The sequence below is a fragment of the Peromyscus californicus genome, unplaced genomic scaffold (genome assembly GCF_007827085.1).
Source record: "Peromyscus californicus insignis strain IS unplaced genomic scaffold, ASM782708v3 Scaffold_15__1_contigs__length_86483966, whole genome shotgun sequence".
Classification (NCBI taxonomy): Eukaryota; Metazoa; Chordata; class Mammalia; order Rodentia; family Cricetidae; genus Peromyscus; species Peromyscus californicus.
Window position 1 is genome coordinate 70,377,313 of NW_026294447.1, and position 26,366 is coordinate 70,403,678.

General features: G+C 42.8%; 1 protein-coding gene across 2 annotated transcripts in view; it reads left to right on the plus strand.

Annotated features, from left to right (window-relative positions):
• Arel1 (apoptosis resistant E3 ubiquitin protein ligase 1) overlaps window positions 1-26,366 on the plus strand; it is a 54,004-nt gene that overhangs the window by 2,535 nt on the left and 25,103 nt on the right. For both annotated transcript variants that reach the window (XM_052739287.1, XM_052739286.1), the window contains exons 2-3: window positions 17,871-18,178; window positions 26,336-26,366. The exon at window positions 26,336-26,366 is cut by the window's right edge and continues 30 nt beyond it. The gene's annotated coding sequence lies outside the window, so the exon portion shown is untranslated. The remainder of the gene's footprint in view (window positions 1-17,870; window positions 18,179-26,335) is intronic.

Sequence of the window (26,366 nt, forward strand, 5' to 3'; positions counted from 1 at the left end):
TTGCATTTAAATGCAGGCACTGACAGAAAAATCCTTTCCTCCAAGTTTGAAATCCATGAACTGTTTTTTTTTTCTTATTTCATTTTAAAGCGGTTTGCAGGTTCTGTTCTGAGAACTTTCTGATCCCTTGATTGTTAATACTTGATAGGGAGCTGAATTAGTGTAGGTACACTGTGGGGGCTGAGGACAGTGTTAGAAAGTGTTTCTGCTGCATTGTAATTTTGTCATGATGAGATTCCTAAGCCTGCGATTAAAGTACTCAGCTATTATACAGCACTCTTTGATAGGGATGGAAGTATTGTGGTTTTGACTGTGTTGGGTAGGAGTAGAAAGTAATCACTTTTGACTCCACACTTTTGAGGAACGGGATTATTTTAGTCCTCCTCAGTGGTTCAGAGGGCCATTGTGTATTTTCTGCATTACTGAAGAGAAAGAGTCTCCGAAGCCATCGATTGAGTCAACAGTTTGAATACTTAATTGGACTTGGACTACTCACTCATTGGTCTAAATACATTTTAAATACAGTTATGACTAGTGGAAGAGCCCCTAGAGAAAGCCTTGTATTTCAAATTAATTTAGAGATATTATTTGTAGTTTCAAACTACAGTTTTGCACTTATCTTTATGGTTCATATGTTGTTCCCCCAATAAGCATTTGTTGCTCCCAATTACTTTTTAATTTAACTTGATTACCTTTAAATGAGGTAGCAGGGCTGGAGAGATAACTTGGGTTTGATTGATGACCCGAATTTGATTCCCAATGTCCACATCTAACAGCTCATAACTGCCTGAACTTTAGCTCCAGGGGGTTTGACAGATTCTTCTGGCCTTCATGAGCTCTCAAGAGCATTCATACACACACACACACACACACACACACACACACACACACACACACACATAAAATAAAATTAAAAATAAATAATCCTTTAAATGTGGTAATATAGGATACAGCATGTTCTCCTAGGTCTTGATATTGGGTTGGTCTGTATGACACTTCAGAGGTACATTACTTCTACATATTTATTTACAAGGCATTTACTGAGAGTCCATTCTGTCCCGGACAATATGCTGGTTACTCTAAAAATTCAGGCTCTCTTGAAGAGTGACTTTTAAATAGTTAAATATTGTGGAGTATGGTCAACTAGAGGTATATAAGTTCAAATAATTTGGAGAAATTACTGCACCTGTTCATCCTTCTAGAAGGGTCCTGGTTAGAGTATTTTGTAATACTTATTTACTATAATCACCATGTCCTATAACAGTTTAGATTTTATGACCTTAGTGAGTTCTAGTACTTTTTTTTCTTTCTTTTCCTTTTTTTTTTTTTTTTTTGAGACAAGGTCTGGTGTATCACAAGCTGGCCTTGAACTTGGTGTGCAGCTGAGGATAACCTAGAACTTTGTTTTGAGACAGGGTCTCTCTACACAGCCCTGGCTGGCCTGGAACCCAATAGATCTGCTTGCCCCTGCCTCCAGTGTGCTGTGATTAAAGTGTGCTCTACCATGCCTCGCCACCTAGAATTTCTTGATCCTCCTACTTCAACCTCCTCAGTGCTGGGATTCCAGGTGTGCACCACCGTACCCAGTTCATGCATTGCTGAGGATCAAATCTCAGTTGCTAGGCGAGCAACTCTACCAACTGAGCTACAACCAGAACCCTCATTTTACCCTTTTAAATGTCTCTAGCCAGTGATTATCTTAGGGTTAAATTTAAGTTATTGTTCTTTGGTGCCATTTTCTTTGAAAGGTTATTGAATATTTACCCTTCATTTTTTATAATAATGTTTCCAAACTTTTGAGGTGGTTTACATATTGTTCTGCATTGTGTATATGTATGTGTCTGTGTTCATATGTGTGTATGCTTACAGCTAATGCATTTGTTTTAGTACAGTTTGCCTGCTATTATTGAAATACTGATATTAATTGCATTTTGTGTTCATTGTACTTTCTGGCCAGAGATCAGATAATTGTAATTTAATAATAAGCAACATCATTTTATGTAATGTGGTAATAGTATTAACTAGTTCTTAATAGTTAATACAGATCCCTCAGTTTTCTCCAGAGTTCTAGCCCATGTTATTTTAGCCCTCATCCACTTTGGGAAGTTCAAATGCAAGCACAGCCTCTGGTGTAAATGGTAAAGCTATTTGGAAGAGAAAGCAGCTGAGACCTCCCAAGTATGAAGCAGTTTTTCACATTTTGGTCAAGAAGGCAATGCAGATGGGCAAATAGTATGTTGAAAGGAGTAGAAAAATGTTAATTGAGTGTTTTAACCTTACATTGCTTAAGGTAGGGCAGTGGTTAGGAAAGCAGCATCAGACTTGTAAGGGACAGTGAGGATATAAAATTAGCCAACTGTATTTAAGTTAAAAAATGGAGTAGTCATTTTAAATTCATAGAAAAGTTTAAGAGAAATGTAGAGTGTTCATATCTGCTTCTCATCCAGCTTTTCTAATGTGAACTCTTACATAACCATGGTACATCTGTTGCAGCTAAGAATTTAACACTGGTAGAATATTATCTACTAAACTACCGACTTGTGAATATCACAGAAATTTCAACTCACCTTCTTTTTCTATGCAGAATCCAACCCAGAATTCCAGATTGCAGTTAAACTGTGTAATTCAAAACAAAACCAAACAAAACAGGGTCTCATTATGTAGCCCTTGTTGGCCTGGAACTTGCTATCTGTAGCTTCGGAAATGGTCAGGAGTTTTGGGTTGAGTGTGTAATTATTAGCTTCTCTTTCATATTCAGTTGAGAGTGATGACAAATGGCTGTCATCCCCTGAATTTGGAAGATGGAGACAGGGGGAGTAGGAGATTTAAGGTCATCCTTAGCTACATAATGCACTTACGGCTAACCTGGGCTACATGAAAGCCTGCCCCCTCAAATAAAATAAAACCAACTAACCAAAAAAAAAAAAAAGCAGTAAAAAGACTGTTCTTCTTTTCAGTTGTATTAATAATTTTTTTCCTTAAAAATAAGACTGGAGGGGTCTGGAGAGAGGGCTCAGTGGTCAAGAGCACTTGTTCTTACAGAGGGTCCAGGTTCTGTTCCCAGTGCCCACGTGGCAGCTCATAACTGCAGTTCCAGAAAATTCAGTACCTGCTCTGGTCTCCAGGGGCGCCAGGTATACCGGTAGGACGTATACATACATGCAGGCAAAACACTCACACACATAAAATAAAAATAGATACATACTTTTTTGTTGTTTTTTTTTGAGACAGTGTTTTACTATGTAATCCTGGGTGTCCTGGAACTCATGTAGACCTGTCTGGTGTTTACCTCACAGAGGTCTGCCTGCCTCCACCTCTCTATAGTGAGTGCCACCACACCAGGCTAAAGAAACACACACACACACACACACACACACACACACACACACACACACACACACACTAAGGTGGTGGGCTAGCTCTGCGGCTCAGCAGGTTGAAAGTGCTTGCCATGCAAGCCTGAAAACTTGAATTTGACCCCTGGAACCCATAGTGGAAAGAGAGAACCAACTCCTGAAAATTGTCCTCTGACTTCTACACAAATATGTGGCACACACTGTGTACACACATGGATAATAGTAATATGTAAATGTTAAAGAGTGAACTTGAAAGTAATGAATGGATCATTATAGAGGCAGAAATTTTAGCTTTTAATGTGTGTGTAACAATTGCAGTTCTGCCCCGCAGGGCTGCGTATCTGGCCATTTGCCTGCCCTTTCATGCACAATTAATGAAATAACAACTTCCTAGACTTATTGAGGGAGACGGCTTGTCAGATTCAGAGAATTACTTTTGAAATATTCCTGCTATAGCCAAGCTTCAGTAGTTCAGGGTTACCTGAGCATAAAAGCTGCTATGGGATGGGAACATGGCAATCTGTCCTCATTCCGTGGATCAACATGGAAGAGTTCATTTTATAGACAGAAGACCATCACGGTTAAAGGAAGTAGTAAATTGAACTAATTTCTCTTTTTTTTTCTTTTACCCAAAACAAATTTGTTGTTTATTTAGACATATTGTTAGCTTCAAAATTTTTGGCAATTCTTAATCTTTCTGAGCTGGACATGACTCCAGAAAATGATCCTAACAAGCATAGTGGATGGGATATTGAAAGAGGAAGCCAAGAGAAATAAATTCTGACACCAGGTGTGGTGATGTATGTCTATAATCTCAGGAAAGGCTGAAATGAGGGTAGAGAGTTAGAAGCAGCTTGTGTTACAGAGTAAGACCATATTTCGAAAAGATCAAACCCCAACAAATAAAACCCCTAACAGATGGAAGGAGCAAGTGGGTTAAAAACTCACCCAGCACCGGGCGGTGGTGGCGCACGCCTTTAATCCCAGCACTCGGGAGGCAGAGGCAGGCGGATTTCTGTGAGTTCGAGGCCAGCCTGGGCTACCAAGTGAGTTCCAGGAAAGGTGCAAAGCTACACAGAGAAACCCTGTCTGGAAAAACCAAAAAAAAAACCAAAAAAAAAAACAAAACAAAACAAAACTCACCCAGCCTCCAGTTATAGGCAGTTGCTCTCTGTGCTACATTTTGAAATGGTTCATTTCCGGTCACCTGGAACTCAGACACTTATCAGTACAATAACCATCAGTTGGAGAAGTTAAAATGAACGAGAGAAACCAGTTTAGGAAATGTTTGAAGCTTTAAACAAAGGAATTTGTTGTTATTTTAATTATATATACAATGTCTATAAATATGTATATATGTATATATATATATGGGGCTGGAAAGATGACTCAGTGGTTAAGAGCACTGGCTACTCTTCCAGAGGTCCTAAGTTCAATTCCCAGCAACCACATGGTGGTTCACAACCATCTGTAATAGAAACTGATGCCCTCTTCTGACCTGCAAGCATATATGTAGGCAGAACACTGTATGCATAATAAATAATCTTTTATATATATATATATATGGGTGTCAATATGTCTCTCTGTTCATGTGAACGCCATTGCCCACGGAAGCCAGAAGAGGGCGTCTGATCCCCTCGAACTGAAGTTAGAGGAGGCGATGAGCCGCCTGGCCCAGGTGCTGGGAACCAAACTGGGGTCCTCTGCAGGAGCAGTCGTTGGCTTGACTGCTGAGCCCTCTCTTCAGCCCACATGTAAAGTTTTAGCACCTTGTCAGCTATCTCTAAAGTTCAAAAAGAAGTTTGGGGTTTTATTGTCTTTCAGCATATTTTCTTGGGCAAATGTTTCCTGAACTCCATTCACTTCCCCATCACTGTTAGCGTTTTTGACACACACACACACACACACACACACACACACACACACACACACACACACACACAGAGTTTCTGAAATATGGATTCTTCCATGTCCTGACTTCTGACACAAACACTAATTCCCTTGCCATATGGCAAAGGAGGATTTAAAGGGGAGAAGCTCTTTTTATAGGAGTTCCATCTAAAGCAGCACCATGTAGTGTCATTCTGTACTTGGGAAAATACTGCTTGGGCAGTTCTTTTCTAGATGTTAATGATTGCACTCCATTTCTCTCTTTGAAATGTAGCCCTGTTCCGACAGGTGTCAGTGTCTAGTGAAGTTGCCTTAATAGTGACAGTGATGAAGGATGTCAGGCCAAGATTAAAAGGTAGTATTTTCAGCCAAGCATGATGGCATGTTGTCTGTAATCCAGATAATGTTCTCAACCTGTGGGTCACGACACCTGATGTGGAGGGTCAAGTGACCCTTTCACGGGGTTCACATATCAGAAATAACTTTATGGTTGGGGTCATCACAACATGAAGAACTGTATTAAAGGGTCGAAGTATTAGGAAGGTTGAGAACCGCTACTGTAATCCCATCCCTTGAGTAGTAGACAAAGGAGAATCAGGAGCTAAAGGCTAGCCTTAGCTACATGAAACCTTGTCTCAAAAAGTCAAACAGACTGTCTGGGTAGAACGCTCAGTTGGTAAAGTTTTTAGGACCTGAGTCCAGACCCTCAGCACTCATGTAAAAAGTTGGATATGGCAGCAGAGGTCTATGATTCCAGCTCCAAGGAGGCAGAGACTGGAAGGTAGGGAGGCTTGATGGTCAGCCTTCCAGCAGAATCATTGAGTTCAGGTTCAGTGAGAGAACCTGCCTGTGGGGTGGGGGAAGGTAAACAGCCATGGAGGAAGATGCCTGGCATTTGACCTCCGGTCTCCACAGGCACACATACATAACATACACACATACATCACACAAAACAAGCAAAATTGTATTTTCAAGCCTCTCCTTAGGGGTCATGTTTATAATCTCCATACTTGGGAGGAGTGGCTAGAGGACTGGAATTTGGAATCCAGCCTGGGCCGTACCATGAGTTGCAGAACAGCCTGGGCTACCTTTCAAAACAAACTCAAAATAATTTAATTTATTTGAATAAAGTGATGAATACCAAGAAAAAAAAATCTACACAGAGCCCCCATGGGCCAATAATTTTAGAAGCTACTGTTTTCTGGGCTTAGCGGGGACAGAATATGACAGGGACACAGGGCAGTTTTCTCTCTCGTTTTTCTTTAGATGTCCCACAGTACAAAGAGAGCAACGAGACAGTCAGTGCTTGTTCTCTCTGTTTTCCTACTCTATCTGAGCAGGACTCAGGGATTACAGACCAGTCCAGACGGAGCCAGAAGCGGAATGTATCCGACCTGTCTTTTTGTATCTGCCACCTGCTTCGTTTTGACTCTGAGGAGCTGTCTTGTTTTAAAGAGAACGGTGCAGAGAGACTCCAGAGCAAAGGGACGTAGAATTGCTTTGGTTCTGATCATCTTAACCTTTGTAAGACAAAATGTTAAATTAACTCACGAGGACTTCAGCTTTCTCCAGCTTCCTACAGGGGAGAGTGACTTAGAATGATCTTCTGGAATCTTCTCTTCACACCAGGATGGTTGATTGTTCCAGGCCTGGTCCCACAGTGTGTGTTCTGGGTTCTGGAACTCGTCCTCAGAAGCAGATTCAGAGCTGCAGAGATTTGGGTTGCTCCGAAGACAGTGCAGGGACTGAAACCTTGGCTCCATTTAGCTTTGCCACTTCTTAGATGGAAGGGGAAATCTGTTCAAAGACAAGTCTTTCCCCAGTTCAGAAGTAGACTCTAATTTGAGTAGTGCTTAGTAGTGTGGGAAGACTCTGAACGAAACAAAGAGATGATGAGCCCCAATAATTATGAGATAAGTGGAGCTCAGGGTTTAATAAAATCTTGTTAAAATTTTTGACAAGGGATTTTTTTCATATGAAACTTTTAGATAAACTTTAGAAGAAAACAGGATAAAGTATTTGTGATCTTGAGTTAGGCAAAGGCTTTAAAAATGTAGAACACAGGAAACAGCCGAAGAAACGGCTTAGTGGTTAAGAGTACTTACTGTTTTTTCAGAGTTCAAGTCCCACCAGCTAGTCAGGCAGTTCATGCCTGTAACTCCAGCTCCAGGGGATCCAACAGGCTCTTCTGGTTGTAGGCTGGAGCAAGAATATCAGAACACATGCACATGCGTGCAGGCATGCATGCACACACACACACACACACACACACACACAATTTAAAAATAAGAAACAAACTATAAAAGAAAAAGTTGATAAATTGGATTTCATCAAAGTTGGAAATGTTTACTCTTTTAAAAAGTTCAGTTTCTGATAGGTGTGGTGGTGCACGCCTTTAATCCTAGCACTGGAGGTAGAGGCAGGCGGATCTCTTGAGTTCAAGGCCAGTCTGCTCTACAGAGGGAGTTCCAGGACAGCTAGGGCTGTTACACAGGGAAAAAGAAAAGAAAAAAAGTTCAGTTTCCATTAAGAAAACGAAAAGGAGAGCTAGAGAGATGGCTCCATAGTTCAGAGCATTTGCTAACTTTTCCAGAGGACCTGAGTTCAGTTCCCAGCACCCATGTTGAGCAGCTCACGACAGCTCAAGTCCAGGTCCGTGGAATTGACACCTTCTGGCTTTCACAGGCACCACATACACAGCGCACACACAAATATATACACAAACTAAAAACAAAACAAAAATTAAGCAAAGAGCAAACCACAGAAAACACTTGGCAAGTGTATATCTAATATCCAATAAAGGACTTACATGGAGCGTCTATACAGAACTAAAGCTCAGTGGTAAGAAGACATAACGTTTGAACAAGCATTTACCAAAGAAACTATGCAGTAGCTAATATGTACCTGAAAAGATGCTCAGAATTCTTAGCCCTTGGAAAATGCAAATTAATCCTGGTGTAGTAGCACAGCTTTTAATCCCAGCATTTAGGAGGCAGAGGCAAGCAGATCTCCATGAGTTAAGAGGCCAGCCAGGGGTACATAGTTAAATCCAGAGGTTGGGAGGGTGTGGGGCACGTGCGCGGCTATGAGAATGATTAAAGTTAAAGCCATTGACAGTACCAAGTGTTGGTGGAGGTGGAGGAACTAGATCTCTCATTGTTGCTCTGAATGTAAAGTGGTACAGCTGCCTTGGAAAGCAGTTTGGCAGTGTAAGGTGAAAATATGAACTTCTCATATGAACTCACAGTTCCACTCCCAGGTATTTACTTCAGAGAAATAGAAAGACATGTCCATACAAAAACTTACGCTTGAAGATTCATTGCAGCTTTATCCGTAATAGACTAAACTGGAAATAATCCAATTGTCCATCTGGTGACTGGATAAACAACCTGGACTCTATCAGTAGAAGGAACTACTACCCAGCAATCAAGAAGAATGAACTACTTACTGATGTAAGTAACAGCATGAATGAATCTAAAAAGTGGTAGATGGCTCAGCTGTTAAGAGGTTAAGGCTGCTCTTCCAGAGGACCTGGGTTCAATTCCCAGCACCCACATGGCAGCTCACAAATGTCTGTAACTCCAGTTCCAGGGGACCTGGTGCTCTCTTTTGGCTTCTGTAGACACCAGGCACACATATAGTACACAGACATATATGCAGGTAAAACACTCATACACATAAGATTTAAAAATAAATCTTAAAATTTGGATGAGATTCTGTGATTTGTATAGGATTAGATGGTTATTAAGTCAAATTTAGACTAATATTCCTTTTTTAGAAGATTTATTTTCATTTGAGTGTATGTGCACATGAGTGCCCAGGTGCCTGTGAAAGCCAGAAGAGGGCATCAGATCATCTGACAGGGTCTGAGCCACCTCTCCAGCCCCATGATATAGTTTGGGTTCTTTTAAAGTTCTTATGTGTATGACTGTTTTGCCTGCGTGTAACTATATGTATCGGATATGTACCTGGTGCACATGAAGATCAGAAGACTGTATCAGATGCACTGGATCTGGAGTTACAGATGGTTATAGCTGCCATGTGGGTACTTGGAAATGAACCTGGGTTTTCTGGAAGAGCAGCCAGTGCCCTTAATGCTGAGCCATCTCTCCAGCCCCACCTTAATAGTCACATTTTTAACAAGGTTGGGTGTGGTGGTGCACACCTGTAAACCCAGCACTCTGAAGCAGAGGCTTGCCTGTTTCACATAGTGAGTTCCCAAGACAGCCAGGATTTGGTAGAGAGACCCTGTCTTAAAACAAACAGAAAACAGGGCGTATAGTTGTACTTGAAATTATTAGGTTAGAACAGGAAAGCTCAAGAAAACTTATGGAACTGGTGTTACAGATGGTTGTGAGCCACCGTGGGGTTGCTGGGACCTGACTGCAGGTCCTCTGCAAGAGCAGCCAGTGCTCACCTCTGAGCCATCTCTCCAGCAGTACTCCCCACCTTTTTGAGGTGGAGTCTCTGTAGTCAAGACTGGCCTCAGATTCCTGGTCTGAAGTGTGACCTTCCAGCTCAGCCCCGACAGTAGCTGGACTGCTATCTGTCACCGTTGCCCACTGGCCAGCCCCCCCCCCCCCCCCCCAGCTGGAGGTTCACTTAGTCCGTGTTTGTCTGCTTTTCAGGGCGGTCTTTCTCATTTCCCAGTCTCCGGGCTGCTGCGCGTGTCTGTACTCTCACATACCTGTTTCCATTTGTTTTGTGGATGTCTAGCTGTATATCCTGTCGGGGCACAGGGTTAACCCTTCTGTACTGGTTACCTCTCCTTCCCTTCGCCCTTCCTCCTTCGTCCACACCATTTCTCTAGACTCCCAAGGTTGGAAAGTCAACAGTTGTTTTAGCTTTTCACCCTTGTTTCTTTCTAACCCTCCCAGGTCATTCTCCCTGTTGCTTCTAAGAACATAAAGAATGCTCTAGCCTCTCCCTCCTCTATTTCATGATAGAGTCTGACCAGTCTGTAACCATCTCTCCTTTTCATCTTCTCCTCCTTTAATTTTTTTTTTTTTTTTTTTTTTTTTTTTTTTTTGTGGCATGGGGATGACCTCTTGCATGTGAGATGGGTGTTCAACCGCTCAACTATATCTCCAGCCACCCCACTTTTTTAAACTTTTTGAGACAGAACTTTACAAATTCAGGCTGGCCTTGAAGCCTTGAACTTTTGATCATTTTGTCTCTGCCTCCTGCTACCAGACTCAGTTTACTTCTTGGGGGCTTAGGGAAATAGAGGATCTTACTATCTAGCTCAGGGTGGCCTCAGACTTGGAACATCCTTCCTCAGCTTCCTGTTGCTGGGATTACATGAAGTACCACCATGGGTACTCTGATCTTGTCTCTCCGTCAGAAGTCTGTCTTTTTCATTCTTGTTTACCTCCAGAGTTATTTCTCTTAAAATCTGTTACCCTCTTTCTCCTTTAGTTAAAAAAACAAAAAAAAAAAAACACTTAAAAATGTTTTCTTGTTGCTTAAAGTATAAAACTAAATAATATTTCTTTAAAAATTCAAATTAAATACTTAATTTGTGCTCTCATTCAATCCATCTCCCAAATACTCCTCTTCCTGGCCAGGGAGTGGGGGTCCTTTTATATAATCAGAATTCCTGGTTAATATCATAGACTTTGGAATCAAATTGTCTGGCTCCTTGAGCTGTCAAGTAGGTGGCTTTATCAGCATTATTTTAGCTCTCTGTCCCCTAATCCAATAGAGTATAGAATATATATGCTTAGCATGAGGTTGCTGTGAGGGTTGAATGATGGAATGCGGAGGAAAGGCTCCATACAACAGTACCTGGCCCACAGTAAGTTCCCAGCGAAGGCAGACTCCTGCTTGCTGTTACCATCATCCTTGAGCGCGTCCCGAGCATTCAGTGTTTTGGATGGTTGCTATGACTGTTCCCACATGGGATCTCTCTAGAAAGCCAGTTAATCCCTTGGGTAGAGTGTAGCCATCTTCCTCACTTCCTGGAGCTGCTGTGGCCTGACATAAACCACTGTCATACTTGGCAACCCAGCAGCCTTTAGAACAAGGCACCCGCTCTGGGATGTCCCTTCCCAGTCTCTCTTTCCCTGTAGTCCAAGGCTTGCTCTTCTAGAGCAGCTGGAGTTGTTCTTTTCTCCCTGTGTCTCTACAACTTGAAAGGGTAAGTGACTAGTCCAAGAGCAGTCAGTGGTAAGATTCATGTTCTTCGCCATCATTCAAGACTGTACTTAGAAGCAGACACCCTGTCCCTGTGGCCTTTCTAAATTCTTTGCTTTTATAATGCTGAAATTTGTCTTCACTCCTCATTCCGGCTTGGTGTTTTTATCTGTCTCTAGGATATCATGCACATCATCCCTTATTTACTAATTCTTTAAAAAACTTTTTTTTTTTTTTTTTTAGTTATGTGTATATTTGTGTGTCTGGGGGCGGGGGCATGTCCTTGCAAATGCAGAGAGGCCAGAAGGGGTAGTCAGAATTTCTGGAGTTGGAATTCTAGCAGACTGTGAGCTGCTTGACCGGGTCCTCTGCAAGAACAGCCTACACTCCTGACCACTGGGCAGCTTACACTCCTTAGTTCATCGACTCTATTGCCTCTGTTAGGAAGACAGCTTCTGTCTCTGAAGGCAAGGTTACTCTCTCCTTCCTTGTCCTCCACACCTTGTTATTCCTCTGTCACTGCACTTGGCACACTGTATTGTCATCTTCCATGTTGAATCAAGTGCATCAGGTTACCAAAGGCCATCTTCGTTGGTAGTTCATGGTTGCTGGCCACGGGGGAGTCATTTCCTTCACTGGTACAGCCACTGGGAACTTGCCCACACTACAGTCAATAATCCCCCCCCCCCCCCCCCCACACACACACTCATTCTCATGCAAGCAACCTTAATTCAATTCAGTGGGTCACAGAAGTCAGCAGCAACAAAAAGACATGAAATAGAAGAAGGGCTTGCTGGGAAGAAGCAAGGATTCAGCAGGAATGGGAGGGGAACGAGAGGATAGTGGGGGGTGAAAATGACCAAAGTGCATTCTATACATTTATGCACTTAGCAGAGAATTTAATTAAGATAGCACATATTAGGCCAGTCTGAGTATATAGTTAAGGCACTTTCAACAAAACCAAGAGCAGGGAGTTGGTTTTCTCTTAGAACCTTGTGTAGCATGCAGGGAATTTGTTCTGTGGTATGACCTTGTGTAGCCTCCAGGGAGTAGTTCTGTGGTAGGGCCTTGTGTAGTATGTCTGAGGCCTTGAGCTTGATTCCGAAAACACAAAAAGGAAAGAGGAATGAAAGGGAGAAGAAGTGGAAGAATTCTGTCTTATTTCTCTTGTGCCCTGGGACTTCAGCATTTAGCAGGTAGTCTGGTGGATGCTCAAGAAATGTGTATTGAAGAGTAAGTCGTGCAGAGGAACCAAGGTTGTTGGTTGAAGTGTTTCTGTAGTTGCAGAAAATAATTCTAATCAAAGGGAAACTATAGGTCTGTAGGCATGGGGAAATGGCAGCAAATCGGGGCTTAAAATGTGAGTGTGTGATGGACGGTAGTGGGTGGTGACCTGCATGCAGGAGGGGTGTGTGTGTGTGTGTGTGTGTGTGTGTGTGTGTGTGTGTGTGCGCGCGCGCGCGCGCGCTTTTCAGACATGCACAAGCGCTTTAAGGCCCATGGCGGGGGCAGCAGTTGGCAGCATAGCGTCAAGGAACCTTTTGGTCTTAAGTATAAAATATGTACAACTGTTTTGAACATATCAATGATTTAGCTTTAGAAATTCATGAAACTTTTGTGTTCTCTGTTCTTATCTGTATATATAACTTGAAAATAATTTTTCCTCTCTGCTCACTTTCTCCTCCAATAAGAGAAATATTGCAAGACATACCATTTATCCTCTCGGTTTTGGTGTGTTCTGCATGCCCCAGTGCCCAGAACTGAGAGATAAAGATCGAGGTTTAGTCTAGTATGGCAGCACACCAGCTTTCTGTGATTTGGGGGCTTGCCCACTCCGAAGTATTATGTCATGGGACAGAGGAGGGTGAGCTCATCTTGTTCTGATTGACTGGGCTGTTCCTGGAAGGCTGCAGTCAGTTGGAGGCACCTCATTACAAGAGTGCTGGGGACCGGTTGGAGAGAGTTCACAGGAGACCCACAGGAATGCGTAAAAGACTGAAGAGACTGACTGATGAGGAAAGACTAGAAATGAAAACCGTATAACTTGGCTGAGCCAAGACAGCAGAAGTATACAACTGTATAAATATCTCAAGAATATAAACTTGATTGGGGAGGGTTTGGGATGGGGAGAAAAAATCCAAGAGTAAAATTGAGGCGGCGTAATTACAAACCAGCAGTTCAAAGCATAGGGTAGGATACTTTATTTCTGGGAATCTTCTTAGACCACTCTGCCCTTTGGACCTTGTGCCAGCTGATTTTTTTTTTTTTTAATGTTGGAGAATATGTCTGAGAAATACATTTTTTTCCACATTCTGCCTTGTTTTGTGGAAACCAGTTAGTGATATTAGAACTCTTGCATGCTGCCACTATCTCTAAATTACCCGAAGTGGACCTTCACATGCGTGTTTTCTTGGTTTCTTAGAATAGTGTTTTGAGGGCTGGAAGGATCATGGTTAGGAGCACTTGCTGCTTTTGAAGAGGACCTGGGTTTGGTTCCCAGCACCTAGCTGATGGTTCACAACTGTTCATAATTCCAGTCCCAGGGGATCCAGTGTCCTCTTCTGACCTTCCCCAAGCACACATGGGAGCATATACATACATGCAGATACACTCAAACACATGAAATAAGTAAATCTTTAAAAATGTTCCAGGGGATCCAGTGTCCTCTTCTGACCTTCCCCAAGCACACATGGGGAGCTGTATCATACATACAGATACACTCAAACACACAAAATAAGTAAATCTTTAAAAATGTTCCAGGGGATCCAGTGTCCTCTTCTGACCTTCCCCAAGCACACATGGGGAGCATATACATACATACAGATACACTCAAACACATGAAATAAGTAAATCTTTAAAAATGTTCCAGTGGCATTTTGAAAGCAGACTGAGTCATTAGTATGTATGAAAATAATTTTAGGAACAGTAATGTGTTTTATCCTTCAGGTGCATGTATAACAGATCCTCTTGCTAGGCCCTTTGGAAATGATTGACTAAAATTCCCAGTTGTCCTATGAATATAGACATGGGACTTTTAAATAAGAGTTAAAATAAGAGCCAGGAATAGTTGGGAAGTGGAGACAGGAGGATGATGAGTTTCAGTACTACATACTGAGAGCCTGATTACCAACCCTCAAGAGGGAGAAAGAATAGAAATGAGAATACTTTGCACAGTTCTGTAAGTTTTCTAGCTCTTTTTCTAGAAGGGGGCGGGTAGTAGGATGGGAAGAAAAGAATTTTTATGCTTTCCTTGATTTATTATAGGGATATATTCGTGTTTACAAAAGGCAGCTACATAACTTTAAGATAAGACCTTTGGGATAGTTGTAGTAGCACAAGGTTGTAAGCACAGCTTTTGGGAGCTGGGACCTGAGGATTGTGAGGTCAAGGCCAGCTACGTAGAGAGACCCTGTCTGAAAGCCAGGTATCTGACTTAGCCCCCAAAGGTCAGATAATGCATGCATACATCTCTTCTGCAGCTGCCGGGCTCGGACTTGCTGTGCAAAAACTGAGTATGTATAGGCTGGGTATGCGAATGAATGACTTGGCCATCTTTGTTCCGCTTGTGCTTAAAAAGACAGAGGTCTACAAATTAAAATTTCACTGACTCCTGCTTTAGTCTCTTGCACTTGAAACCACAGTCTCTAAGACCAGCAACGTAAGGATTACTGTAACCCTGTTAGAACATGGGGATATTGGGCTGCCTGCTCTACAGTTGAGGCAGTGCTTCTGAAACGTTGAAGTGTTGTGATAGAGTGCAGACCCTGGGAACCCAGGGCCAAGCACCTTATTAACAATGGAAGGCAGAGGTGGTTAAGACACACTGTGAATCCCCGGGAACTACCATTTCTTACTACTTGACTGTTATGTAAACAGATTATTATAATGCAGACTAATAGTGTGTACGAATAACACGAAGAAGGAAGTGATTGGTTCTGCCTGGCATGGGTAGAGGCCATAGTGAAGCCTGGGAGCTGGGCCTGACAGGGATATCAGCTTCGGTTGAGTCTTGAAGCTCAGTAGAGGTGCTGAAGCATTGGGATAGCATATTCATAGTAGGGACAGGTTAGATAAGAGCTAGGAGGGAGTTACTTGATTTATTAGCCAAGTAGCTGATCACAAAATTGAAGAGCCACTAATAAAATAATGAATAGAAATAAAACTTCATTATGATTTATTGTAACTTTTTTATACCGTTTCATTATTTGAAAAAAAGGTAACTTAAACCCAGCAAGGTGGTGTTTGCTTGTAATCCCAGCACTGGGAGGCAGGGACAGGAGGGAGAGTTCAGTCATCGTTGACTATATAGTGAGTTTGAGGCCAAGCTGGGCTACAGGAGACCCTATCTCCAAAAGAAAAAACAAACAAAAAACAGAAACCCAAAAAGATAATTTGCCTATTCTCTATCCCCCTGTTAAAGAAAATAGGTCCCCCAAATTAAATGCTCTCCAGAAATAGAAACTTTTACTTTGTCTTTGTTTTGTTAAAAATCTGGAAAACTGGGGCTGGAGAGCCGTCTCAGTGGTTAAGAGGGTGTTGTACTGCTTTTCCAGAGGATCTGAGTTCAGTCTCCAGTACCTATGTTGGGCAGAGCTTGGGAGGTAAAGGCAAGAAAATCAGATCAAGGCCATCCTTGGCTACACAGTGAGTTTAGGATTACTCTGAGCTACATGAGATTCTATCTCAGCGGTTCTCAACCTGTATGTGTGTACCTGTGGACACCAGAAGAGGGTGTCAGATCCCCTGGATCTGGAGTTACTAGTGGTTGTGAGCTGCCCAGTGTGGGTGCTCGGAACTGAAGTTAGGTCCTCTGTAAGATCAGCAATCATTCTTAATCACTGAGGAATCCCTCCAACTACCATTTGTAAATCATTGTATCATTATATAATGCTGTTTCTAAGACTGGGCTTGTAACGTATGAGCAGTGTTGTGCTTGCTTTTTCATTTAATACTTTATTTGTGAGCATTTCCCAATCTGGTGTTTTGTTCTCAAAAGTTTCATTTTTAAATTATCGTATAACATTCTATCATGAGGATCTTTAATAGTTTACATAACTATTCCCTTGTTTGTAGATCCTTTAAACTGGTTCCAATTGCTGGTTGACCCATGTTTTGGCTCATGTACTTGGCAAGTCCATCACCATGTGTTAAAATACATGCATAGACTTACTCAGTTTTAATTATAGAAGTCTGCCAACTTATTTGATCTGCTGGCCTCCAGTCCTTCTGTTCTGGTTTGTTTAGCACTTTGTATTTTCTCCCTTGGTTTCCCTCAGCGGAAAGATAGGAAAACAGTCACTAAAAACGTGGACTCTAAGGCCAGACTGTCTGCTACTTTTTGTGAGTAACTGAGAACATACCTTGCCCTTTATGTCCTGGACGGTAAAATCAGGATGAATAGTCCTGTGTCTGTGTTGTGAGTTAGGAAGTGCTGATAGTATTTGTGCCATTGGTGAGCTTGTCTCTTGCTGCCATGTACTGATTAGTAGCCTGTTTTCATCTGCTTTATAGTAGCTCTTTGTGTATATATGCCCATAAGCCCCTTCTGCTACATTTGGTCCCTGAATGTCTTTGAGAGTTGTGAACTGACTTTATTTGGTAATTTATTATGAAAGTTGACAGATTTCTCCCTTCCCTTACTTACAGGAGCAGATTTTACAGCTCCTCACTCCCTTTTTTGGTCTTGAACTCATGATCCTTCTGCCTTAGCCTCCCAAGTGCTGGAATTACAGGCATGTACTACTACACCTAGCCAGATTTTTAAAATTTAGTGATAATGCCATTTTTAAAAAATGTACATTGGGGTTTTGCCTGCATGTATGTCTGTGTGAGGATGTCACATCCTCTGGAACTGGAGTTACAGACAGTTGTGAGCTGCCATGTGGGTGCTGGAAATTGAACCTGAGTCCAGTCCTTCGGAAGAACGTCCAGAGTGGCCAGTACTCTTAACTGTTGAGCCATCTCTCCAGCCCTCATAATATCATCTTTCACCATGTCTCGGAACTGTGGGCATGGGTGCAGAGGAGGTAGCCTGCACAGGCCGATAGATGCGGTTCTAAAGCTCTGCTTCTTGCCAGCTGAGGAGTGAGTCGTTTCTGTGCCTCTGCTGTGCATCCATCTCGGTTCTCTTCCCACGCTGTGTCCCAGCCCTGTTAAGCTGCAGCTAGGCCTGAGGCTGGGAGGAGCCGCTTTAAGTCTGTACCCTACCTTACCTTGCTGAAAGATGGCATCTAAAGTGCTGGAGCTTGTAGGAAGTGACATGCTTGCAGGCAGCGAGGGTGCCCTTGTGGAGTTGGAGTAGCTTCAGTACTATGGAGTTTCTGTTGGAAAGCTTGGTCAGGATTTACCAACACTCAGTTAGTTACTTTGCATGTACTTGCTGCATGTTGTAGCTCCTCTGTTGCTGGGTTGTTTTGGGGGGGGTGGTGCTTGGATTATGAAATCTGTTTCAGAAACAAAAACTTACTGCACTTACTCTTTTCTTTATAGGAGGACCCTGGTGTGCCAGACTGGATGCATCTTCTGTGATTGGTTTCATCTTGCACCAGAGAAGTCCAGGGATGATATATTCTTGGGTTGTATTTCTGCACCTCAGAATCAGCTGCTTCAATGCAGAAACCCTGACTCTTTGCTTACTGGGACACACATAACCTCAATGAACATCTGCTGGACAGGTCCTTTCTGGTGACTTTTTGCTTTTTTTTTTCTTGTTCAAGTTAGAAGACAAGTGTAAGGAGCCAAAAGTTAACTGCTTTGGTGAATGACTTGGTTCTCAGAACATGGGCCCTCGTTTCAAGGTGAGTATTACTAAGTGCACTGTGTCAGAAACACTTTCTACAGTGTCCTTTGACTGGAGAACAATCAGTTCACATTGTATAGTGGTTTTGTTGGCAGCAATTTGCCAAGCAGACCCGCTTTCCTTGATAGCTGGCCAAGACAAGCACAGGTTCTCTTACTTCAGTCTTAATTACTAATGTTTACTCTCAGATCACACATTGTTCATCATGAAGTAAACTCTGTCTCTCAATAGATACACATGCGCACACGCACACCTCTCAATAGATACACACGCGCACTCGCACACGCACAGTGCATAGTCAGATGACGGGTTGCAGAGTTAGTTGTCTTCCTCTTTATGAAGCTCAGGTGAGAGAGCTGCACCTTTCCTCAGTGTCTGTCCCGGTGTGCCTTATAAACTCCTGTGTTTCCTAATGAGACTCACTTCCGCACATGTGGTACTACAGTCCAATTAATTTAATAAATTTATAGTGTGACACTCTTTCTACTTTGAGGACTAAGTTATGTATCGGACTATGCTTGTGGGTGGTGCTGGACACCTTGTTGTTTACATGCCCACCAAGGTACAGTCATCCTCCATCCTCAAAACGGGGTTTACTGCTGCTTGTAAAACTGGGGAGTTACTTAGGCAGGCCACAGACTGAAAAACCACTTTTATACAACATGGACCAATAGGACAGGACACGGCCTGATCTCAACCCTGAGGCAATAGATTGTTCTGAGACTTAGCTACTGGGATGTCAAACACGGATCAGTGATCAGACCCTCAGCCTCTTCAGCAAAAGATGCAGGGGAAGCATGGGTGGCAGTGAGGTTTGACTGGCAGAGCAGGTTTTAATATAAAGAAACTAATTCTTCCTTTTTGAAAAATGACCTTTTTTACAACTGATCTTCAGTGATGGGGCTAAAATGTATTGGATGTTGTAAACTTTAGAATATGTCTGTCTGTCAGCATTTCCTGAAGATAGGTATTTTCAGCATCTCCTCCCTTTCCTGGGAGCGCAAGTGCTCTAGTATTAAGGAACTTGCCAGGACCCTGCAGTCAGTGAGTGATGTTTCTCTGCTAGAGTTGGCACTGCGTTCCACTTCGTGTTGCCGTACGTTGGTTTTACTTCAAAAGATAACAAAAAGCTGGAGGAGCTTGTAGTCCTAATTTTAGCTTTGCTGTGAGATTCCTTACTGTTAGATTGGGTGACTTTTTTTTTCTCTCTTTCTTTTAATTGTTAATTTGTGTTCTTAAATCTTTTTTCTCAAATACTTGACTCTTTCTGTGACTTTATTCTTTTTCATGATTCAGCATTACAGGTTCAAAGCTGGGGGCTTCAATTAGACGTGGGCCTGTTACTCAGATGATTGTGGGAGAGAAAAATCTCAGCAACTTTACTTTTCTTCCTTTTTTTTTCTTTTTTCTTTCCTTTTGGTTTTTTTTTTTTTAAAGATTTATTTATTTATTATGTATACAGTGTTCTGCCTACATACATGCTCACAGGCCAGAAGAGGGCACCAGATCTCATTACAGATGGTTGTGAGCCACCATGTGGTTGCTGGGATCTGAACTCAGGACCTCTGGAAGAACAGCCAGTGCTCTTAACTTCTGAGCCATCTCTCCAGCCCTCCTTTTGGTTTTATGAGACAGGGTTTCTCTGTGTAGCCTTGGCTGTCCTCGAACTTGCTTTGTAGACCAGGCTGGCCTGGAACTCACAAAGATCCGCCTGCCTTTCCCTCCCTAGTGCTGGGATTAAAGGTGTGCACCACCACTGCCTGGCTGCAAATGTACTTTTCTAAGCCCAGTTTTTCTGTTGTTTGTTTGCTTTACCTGTGAAATGAGAATAATAGTGTTTATTTTGTGATCACAGTTAAGGTACTTAGGATAAGATATGTAAAGCCCATTGGGCAATGGCTAGCCTGAGTACTTAGTACTAGAGAACGCCTCATTCACTGGGACAAGTCCAGCCTTTCGATATTGTGACACAATCTGGTCATTTACAAAGGTCATACTCTAGAACTGTGCAGTTGAGTTACCAATAAGGAAAAAAAATCTCATAATGCTGAAGTAAATTAAAGGTTTTGTGTTGGGCCAAATTGAGAGCTATCCTGGGCTGCATGTGGCCCACAAGCTGCAGGTTGTACATACCTGTGAGTTACTAGTTTATGAGTACTCCTGTTGCTCCCTGAGCTTAGAGTGTCGTAGTTTGTGAGACCGTATAAGGGCAAGGATCCTGGAAGAGAGGAGTGTCGGCCAACGCAGGGAAGGAAATTGGTAGAGCAGTATGCTTACCATGTTTCTCTATGCTTGGATTAGAGTGGAAAGGGTCCAGTGTAGTTTGCAGAGAGTGGGAGCAGCAGAAAGTGGAGAGTGCTGTAGATACAGACTGCTGTAGAAAGTAGCATGTTTGAGAGAGAACCCACGGCCCTCCTTGTGAACATCTGATACACTTACTGAGCTAATTAAATTAGTCATCTGGGATCTAAAAGAGCTTAAATAAATATATTGGTTCAAGTGAATATATTGGTAATGAAATAGATGTTTTAAAACTGTATTGGGGGGCTGGAGAGATGGCTCAGAGGTTAAGAGCACTGGCTGTTCTTCCAGAGGTCCTGAGTTCAATTCCCAGCAACCACATGGTGGCTCACAACCATCTGTAATGAGATTTGGTGCCCTCTTCTGGCCTGCAGGTGTATATGTAGATAGAACACTGTATACATAATAAATAAATAAATAATAAAAAAAAAAACAAAACAAAACTGTATTGGGGCTGAATGTGGTGGCACACAATTTTAATCCCAGTACCCAGGAGGCAGAGGCAGTCGGATCTTTGTGAGTTTGAGGTCAGCTTGGTTGATATAGTTCAGCTAGGGCTATGTAGAAAGACTCTGTCTAAAAACAAAGAACAAAAGCAAACACCCCCCCTCAAAACAAGATAAAAAACAACAACAACAACAAAAACAGTATTAGGGTTAGGAGTGTAGCTTAGTGGTAGACCTCTGCTTAATGCTTGAGGTCTGGTTTCCATCCCAGGACTACAGCTAACAGAACTAAACTGTATCTAAAGGAAGGTCCATCTGTGAAACTCTTGAACCACAGGCATCTGAACAAAGGGAAGAACAGACATTTGATGATACCATCTAACCAATACTTTAGTCATATTTATTGTGGTTTCTCTCTACTATTACACTGGGTGAGGATTTAAATTTTTTTTTGGTATGTTTTGTTGTTATGTATGTATGTGCTGATGCAAATCCATCACATGTGTACACATGTGTGAAGAAGGCCCATGGTTGATAAGCGTCTTCCCTTGATCACTTTTCACCTCTATTTTTTCAGTCAGACTATCTCACTGAACCTGAAGCTTATTATCAACCTGGCTAGGATGACTAGCCAGTGAGCTTCAGAGATCCACTTGTCTCTGCCCTAAGCAGGGCTGGGATTTCAGGCTTTTTTACATGGGTTCTGGGGACTCAAACTTAGGTACCAACTAAGCCAACTTTGGCTCCAATAGGAGAAGTTTTAAGATTAGTTTTTGTCAGCTGGGTGGTGGTGGCACACACTTTTAATCCCAGCACTCGGGAAGGTGGATCTTTGTGAGTTTGAGGTTAGCCTGATCTACAAAGTGAGCTCCAGGACAGACCCTGTCTTGAAAAAACAAAACAAAACAAAAGAATAAAAAAGTTAGTTTTTGTCTCATATTAGGTACTTTTTTGAAATGAAAAATAAAACAGGAATAAAAGAATGTAAATGCCATAAAACAAATTTTAAAAAGTTAAGTACAAATTCAGAAGTAGTCCATGGATGAAAACTGAAAATGGGAGAATGTATAGACAGTGGACATGACTTTAAAAAAAGTTATTGGCATAAATTAATTAAATATGTGTATATAACCAGGCGGTGGTGGCACACGCCTTTAATCCCAGTACTCCGGAGGCAAAGCCAGGCAGAGCTCTGTGAGTTCGAGGCTAGCCTGGGCTACAGAGCGAGATCCAGGACAGGCACCAAAACTATGCTGAGAAACCCTGTCTCAAAAAACAAACAAGCCGGGCGGTGGTGGCGCACACCTTTAATCCCAGCACTCGGGAGGCAGAGCCAGGCGGATCTCTGTGAGTTCGAGGCCAGCCTGGACTACCAAGTGAGTCCCAGGAAAGGCGCAAAGCTACACAGAGAAACCCTGTCTCGAAAAACAAAATAAATAAATAAATAAATAAATAAAACAAAATATGTATATATTATATATATAATATATATTATATAGTGTGTGTGTATAATACATTTTGACTATATTTGCAGGAGCATAGGCACTTTATCAGTGGCTCTGTCACTGAAGACTACCTATAAATCCTCAGGAAAGGGTGGGGCCTCATGAGTTCATTCCTTCTCCATGATAGGATATTAACAGGCTCCATCTTGTGCAGGTCTTATACAGGTAATCACAGCTCCTGCAAGTTCATGTCATGTCTAGAAGACAGCATCCCACCACTTCACTCCATCCTTGGCTCTTAAATTCTTTGGCCTTCTCTTCTCCAGTGCTCCTTGAGCCTTGAATAGGGTGATGCCAATGTCCCATTTATTGTTGAATGTTCACGTCACTCTTCTTTTTTTTTTTTTTTTTTTTTTTTTTTTGGTTTTTCGAGACAGGGTTTCTCTGTGTAGCTTTGCGCCTTTCCTGGGACTCACTTGGTAGTCCAGGCTGGCCTCGAACTCACAGAGATCCGCCTGGCTCTGCCTCCCGAGTGCTGGGATTAAAGGCGTGCGCCACCACCGCCCGGCTTCACGTCACTCTTCTTATCAATTTGACCAGCTGTGAATCTACAGTTACCCCTGCCCACAGCGAATAGAAGGCTCTCATAACCACAGGTGACAAAAACAGCAGCCTATGAGTATAACCAGTTCTTTAGAAGGCCCATTTAACAGACACAGTGCGTCCATGTAGCTCAACAATGCAGTAGCTTCTCTGCCAGGGTCTGTGACCTCAATCGTGGGTTTTTGACCAGGTTTGCTGTACCAGGAGATGGCGTTGAAAAGGCATGGAGACAGGACATTTCAGGGTGTGGATGTGTGAGTATAAAGGATCTGACTGGACAACATAGAATGGATAATGAGGGGAAATGATGAATGAGTGTATGAGATATGGTTAAGGAGAGCAGTGTAGGGTGTAACAGGACAGACAGGGCAGAGAGAACCCCTGAGAGCCAGGGAGGCTGGGTAACAACATTAAGGAGGAAGGAGAAAGGGAGAAGATGTAGAGGATTACCGTTCAGAATGTGACCTTGGGGAAATCTTGGAAAAGGGTGAGTATTTTAGGGAAGGTTTTGAGCTGTGATGTTAGAGCAGGGGTGGTTTATAAAGGTCAGACCAATGGGTGAGGAAATGACAGAGCTAGTTCCTGACTCATGGGTTCTGAGAGAAGAAGAGTCATTGGGAAGAAGTAGTCATTGGTACTTGGTGTAAGCTGCCAAGAGGATTGTGGTAGAGATGAAGAAATGACTTACTGAAAAAGGTCTAAGTGATGTAAAAGACAGTACTAATAATTTGGTTGAGACATAAATGATTAGGGGGAGATAATGACCAAGGAGGGTTCAAAAAGGCAAAGGTGATTATTGGTGATGTCGTGAGTGGACATTACGGTGTGTGCCATTCCCCAGCTCCTGACATGTTAGACACTCAGTATCTGTTGGCTGGCTTGTTGTAATGAGTTTTTAGCTTATAAAGATTTTCAGTCCTCCACATCAGAATAGTGTGAAGAGTTCTCTTGAAGGTAAGATTTGTTGGTCCAGAGAGAAACCATGTCCTTTGTAATTGTCAATACCTTTCTCCTTGAAGAGCATTGGTGTCAGTAGAGGGTCCCTGAATTTCCTGTCAGCTCTGAAGCAGAGGAGTTGTGATGCTAGTTCTGGAGATAAGTACCACGAAGACCGAAAACTCACTGTGTTCCAGGCATAGTTCCAGCCTAACATTAAATTCTCACATCATGCAAATGTACATGTGAGTATTCTCCCCATTTGACAGAGAACTGGCACTTGGTAGAAAGAGGAGATGGCTTGGCCAGGGTCACAGTTTGAACTTGTGAGTCTTAACTCAAGGATCAAGGCACCTGCTGTGTTCCTCTGTATCTTACTATTTGTTAGGCTCTCTGGTTGTCAACCTGTCATTGCCGTGGAGAGTTATACCAAAGTCACTCGCTAAAGGAGGTGACACAGCAAACACTAAGTCTTAACTTGTCACATCGGCACAAAAATTGTGACGCTCACAAGGTGGTGCAGGTAGTTGGAGCTCTGACCCTGCCTTCAGGCTCTGGCTGCCTGTTTGCCAGCTGCCTCACGGAGGAGGGAAGGTTGTACTCGTTAGAGGAGGGTGAGAGTTGTCCTGCTCTGTGTCCAAGCTGTAAGTCTCCTCCAAGGATCAAGAGGCTTGAGATGACAGTGTCATCGGCCACATGCGCTTCACTTTTGTCAGATGCCAGAGCTTCCTCGAGGCCTGGAAGTTTGACATCCAGCTTCACATTGGGTGACCACCCATTTTAGAAGTACCTCAGACAGCTAAACTTCCGGTTTGATGCCATGGAACCATCTAGAATAGCCTGGAAGGTGCAGAGAGATGCTTGTAAGCCATATGGTGACAGCTTTTCTACATAGAGCCCCCAGAGAGGAGCGAGTGTTTGGAAGGAGGCGCAGTAATTGTAGTCTCAGGCTTTGAGCCCCATGTCATCCCTATAGAGACATCTAGAGCTTCTCAGGGAGTACCGAGACTGCGCGTGCTGACAGTTCCGCTGTTCCTTGTGGGTTTCTTTTCTAGCAGCACTTTAGACTCGTCTATAGGAATTCCTGGGAAAGTTGAGATGGTCATTCTTTAAGTTACCCACTCTGGAGGTTCATTTAATGTGTTATTGACACAGGAACTGAGAGGGGATGTTTTCTGTCTCCATTATGTGTATACATACATTTAGTGTGTCCATACGTATGTGTGCAGGTGCTCTTGCACATGCATTCAGGGGAGGCCAGAAGTTGACATTGGGTGTCTTTCTCAGTTGTTCTTCATTTCACTTTCTGAGACAGCATTTCTCACTGATCCTTGGAGTTGATTTTGCTCTACTGGCTGGCCCACGAGTTCAAGGAGTCCTGTCATGGCTGCTTCTCCCACACCTGTTTAACAGGGGTTCTGGGGCATCAGACTTCAAGTCCTCATGCTCCTCAGCACCTTTGCTTTTGGTCTTGAGACAGGGTCTTGAACTGTTGGCAGTCTTCCTGTCTCAGCCTCCCAAGTACTTGAGTCTCCTCTCTCACTCTTAAAAACTTGAAGCACAATCAGATGTAAAAGCACACAGGCGTTTGCTTTCCTGTCCCCTTTTCAGAGCTGTTTTGTGCTCGCCAAGATCTGAGTCTAGAAATATTTGGATAAATCCTGTCTCTAAGTAGTAAGTTCTGGGTGCTGCTGTAGAAATGGGGGCGGTGGGGGGACGACAAGTTGAATGACAGTGACAATGTCCCCTCTGACTCAGGCCTTAGTGGACACCACTTAGGATGAAGGTACCCTTGTTCCTCTTGTTCTCTTGTTCCTCTCCCTAGCCTTCTGTTGAAGTCATCTTCCTGAGGGCCCATTAGTTTGTGTGATTTGGTAATGTCGGGAATGACTTCTCTGTACCCACTGCTTATTATTGGGATGACCCAGAGTTCATTTTAGTTACATAATGCCAACACCATGACCATGTTTACTTGTAAAAAAAAAAAAAAATCTTCAATTTATCTAGCTGTTTCTACTTAGCTGAATTACTTTTAGAGGGCAAATAGCATTCAGGGAAAGCATTCCATTATCTTCTTCCTTGCGTTAATTAGTACCACTTTGCATGGAAGAAGGAAACTGTCTTGGGAACCCAGAGTCTGAGAAGATGAAAGCTGTCTAATTTCATTTTGTCATTAGCCTGAAGCAAGAGGCTGCTTGTGGTGTTCCAAGAGTGGTCAGTAGATTCTTACCTTTGTAGGGAGTGCTATGACCTCACTATATTTGTGTGACCCATGGCATCGCCCCTGTCACGCTTGGCAGAGAGGACAGGGGTGTCAAGGCACTAGACTAGAGCAGGCTGGCTTAAGCCTTATGCTCTCCTTATCTCCCACCCTAGGTGGCTTTAAGAGAGTTGGGGAGACACTGAACACATTTTCTTTTGCAGTTGCGGCTGTGATCCTTGGCTGTCTGTTGGC